Source organism: Pyxicephalus adspersus, chromosome 5, assembly GCF_032062135.1.
Source record: "Pyxicephalus adspersus chromosome 5, UCB_Pads_2.0, whole genome shotgun sequence".
Lineage (NCBI taxonomy): Eukaryota > Metazoa > Chordata > Amphibia > Anura > Pyxicephalidae > Pyxicephalus > Pyxicephalus adspersus.
Genome location: NC_092862.1, coordinates 132,427,421 through 132,431,484, shown reverse-complemented (window position 1 = coordinate 132,431,484; position 4,064 = coordinate 132,427,421).

Below are 4,064 nucleotides of genomic sequence, written 5' to 3'. Positions count from 1 at the left end.
GGCGGGTGCAGAGCTAAAAAGGAGGGTGAAAAGTGACAAGATCGGGTGAATAAACTGCTAAAGAGAAGAACAACACTATACAAATCATTTCAATTGCAGACATCCTTTCTTGTTCTTCAGCTTCTTGATTGGTGTGTTCCACAATCAGATTGTAGTTTATGCTTATGCTGCCTGTAACTGCATTCCGGTTATCATTTTTGCATTACTTTTTTTTAATAATCATGTTGAATGGTGACAAATTATTATTATTAATATTATTAAACAGTATTTATATTGCACTGTACATTAAATAGGGGTTGCAAATGACAGACAGATGCAGACAGTGACACAGGAGAGGACACTGCCCAGAAGAGCTTACAATCTAAGAGACAAATGAGATGAATCCCATATAAGACAGGCCAGCATAGCACCTAATAAACCCCTTCATTTCTATACAGACCACCCAAGGACCCTTTATGGCGCTCCATAATAACGCCGTTCCGTTCCTTTAACACTCATTAAAGGATTTTTTGTTTGTACTTAGAGCGGTGCCATCGCTCTTTTCCAGCAGCAGAAAAGACAATTCTCCTAAAGTTAAATGGCAAAAAACTTCATGGACTTAAATGTGCATGTAGCACCGAGGTGCCAACTTCAACACCAGCGTGAAAATAAAGAATAGAAAAGTTCCCTTCGCCCCCGAGGAAAGAGAACAGAAAAGTGGGAACAGACGCCATTCACCGTCTACAAGGTCATTAATCTGCAGCCTACTGGGTGTTCTTGGTCCATGACTTCACTTGGATGGCAACAAAAAGATCTGGAAACAGTGGGATTCTGTAATGGCAGACCTTTGCTTAAAGGAAGATGAGCACATAGTTTAAAACAAGTCTCAATAAATTCTGCAAATCTCTGCAATGTTAAAACAATAGCCAATATATATATATATATATATATATATATATATATATATATATATATATGTGTGTGTTTTATGCTTCTCTTTTGCAGTTTATTCACCCAATCCCATCACTTTTTCACCCTCTTTCTCAGCTCTACACTTACCCCTTTGTGTTATACCCTACCCCTAAACTATGCACCCCACTTTCTTAGCTTTGCACCCTCCCTCTTAGTTCTGCACCCCTTCTGGATCTCTACATACAGTACCCTTTTCTGCCACTCGATGCCCTCACTCTGATGGCCAGAAACCTTCAACCTGTTAATTATGCTCCCAGATCCCTCTGCAGCTGTCCCACTGCCCTCTCCTCCTATTAGCATGCTTCCTGCCAGTACAGGAACCAATTGGCTGCTTGTACTGATTTCTTACTGTATCTCTGTTGTACAGGGACTGCAAACTAGGTCAGATAAGTTACTTATACTGATTTTTTAAAAAAAAGTTTTAAATTGCATTCATGATCACAGGGCTGCTTTGTGTCTTCATATCTGCCCAAATTTCATCTTTATATCATATATGGTCCTCTCTTCCTCCTGTGTCACTGTCTGTATCTGTCTGACATTTGCAACCCCTATTTAATGTACAGCGCTTTGTGATATGTTGCCACTACATATATACTGTTTATTATTAATAATTTGATTAAATGTTTTTTGTAATTTTAAATGTCTACCCTAATAAAAATAATGGAGTTGATTCACTAAAGGTGTTTATGATGCCCAGGGTGCATTCACTTTGCAAAAAAATACTGTGCACTACATAAATACAGTTTAATAATAATAGATGAGATTTTTGTGCTTGGGTTTACATATTAGGACCATAGAACATCTGTATGTGAGGTGATATAAAGCAAAAAAAAAATGAACAAATACCGTTCAGGCTTACAATCAAGCTTGACAAAGTGCATTAGTGGGTAATTAAAAATAAAGCCAATAATATGGCAAGCAAAATAGGTCATGGGTCCCATCTGTGCCCATACAGTATTGTGTATATAAGACACATGCTCTGTGTGTGTGTTCACATGTGTGTGTTATTGTACACTTAGTGTACACTTTTCCATCCCTGGGGGGTCCTGTAGCAATCATTGGTGCACAGGAATTAGTGCAAAAACATTTTTTTTTTTGTATTGCATGTCAGAAATATGAAAAGTCCCATTCACATGTTCAACAATAGCTGAGGAAGATGGGAAAAAAAAATGATGGGAAGGGATGAATAAACTAAAGGTGAAACACAAGACTCAAATCAGTTTACCTGCAGCAACCCCTTCTCTTTCCTCTGTCCCCCTTTGGTGTGATCTATATGCCTTTATAAATAAATGTTATAACAAACTTTTTATACCGAATTAGTTTTACCTAATATTTACCCATTGGTAAAAGTTGAGTAAAAATATTAAAATAAAAAACCCTAATAGGTAAACATTTTTTTCCAGTCTCTTAAATAAATGTATTTGTGAATTTGAAATGATGCCATAGAGAGAGGTGGGAGCAGAATCAGTGGGCCCCAGCTTAGGGGACTCAAGCTTCCTGGGTCCCCCTCTGCCATGCCTAAACCTTCCAGCATTGCAAAAGTCAAACCCTTTTTGATCAAGGTCCCGTACAGAAGTACCCCTTGTTCGCTCATTGATGACAGCTCTGGGTTTAACAAAGCATTTTCAATTTGGAGTGTGGCAGGGGCATGTCCTTTACCTGTAAATTGGTATAAAACGTTTCTGTATATCATTGTTTCTCAAACAGGGTTCGTCCAGGGGACACTAGGGGCTCCTTGAGCAATTTGGGACTCTCAGGTCAATTAGCACTAACACCTAATGATCGTTTTAACCCTCCATAAGGGTGACATTCCTCCCAATGACCAGCAATGTAAGAGGCATTCATCCCACTGACCACCAAGTCAATGTACTACAAACTGGATATATATTGGCAGGGGCTCCCAGAAACCTGAAAGGGTCCCCCATGTTAAAAAGGACATGAAGGACTGTTTTTTAAGGAACAGATGCTTCTGTGCAGCCAAGCGTAGAATATAAATTAAGACATGTCAGAGAAGAGGGGGTGAAATATATTATAAATATGTATATAGATAAATATATAGGAAAAATATTTAACATTTCTTGTTTCAATTTCTGGTTTGATAACCATCATTAGGTATGGCAATCAGTGTGTTGATTATTATTATTATTATTATTATTATTAATAAACAAGATTTATATAGCGCCAACATATTATGCAGCGCTGTACATTAAATTAATAAGCTTGTAATGACAGAATTCTCTGTTGTTTCTTATAACCAATGTATGTTTTAATTAGTTGCTGTCTGTATTATGGTCATATTCTATACAATGGCATTGATTTATTAAAAGACTGGTAAATTCAAGAATATTTCATGGGACAATTCACTTAGCTTTGCCAACAGGGTGAAGCTCTGCTGACTTTAGCTATCCAATCATTTAACAAAATACCATGTTTTTGTTTGTTTTTGTTTTATTTTCATGCACGTGATTGAGTATTTTTTGCAAAGTGAATGCACACTGGGCATCATAAACACCTTTGGTGAATCAACTCCAATCTTTTTAACAGTGTAGACATTTAAAATGACAAAAAACATTTAATCAAATTATAATATCAATTAATAAACAGTATACTTGTAGTGACAACATATAACGCAGTGCTGTACAATAAATAGGGTCTGTAAATGACAGACAGATACAGGCAGTGACACAGGAGGAGGAGAGGATCCTGCCCAGAAGAGCTTACAATCTAATGAAAATCTAATAATAATTAGGCCACTTTAATCAATATTCATTTAAATTATTGATTCAAAATTTGATTGAAAATGCTTTTTCTTTTGTTGATTGATTAAAGAGGGGTGGTTGATGGACAGCCACATAGCTTTGTACAATGCAAACAAAGCAGTGGTGGCGCTCTGATTGATATTCACATTATATGATATTGAGTGGTGGCAAATGTACGACTGATATCAGGGAGATAACAATTGAAACATTGATCATTTACACAATCAATATTTCCTACAATGTACAATCAGGTATTATTGCTGTGACATTTATGTTGTTTACTACCTCTGTATTATAGACTTCTGTTTATTTTTTTTTTCCATCACTACAGAAAATGATGGTACTATATAAATC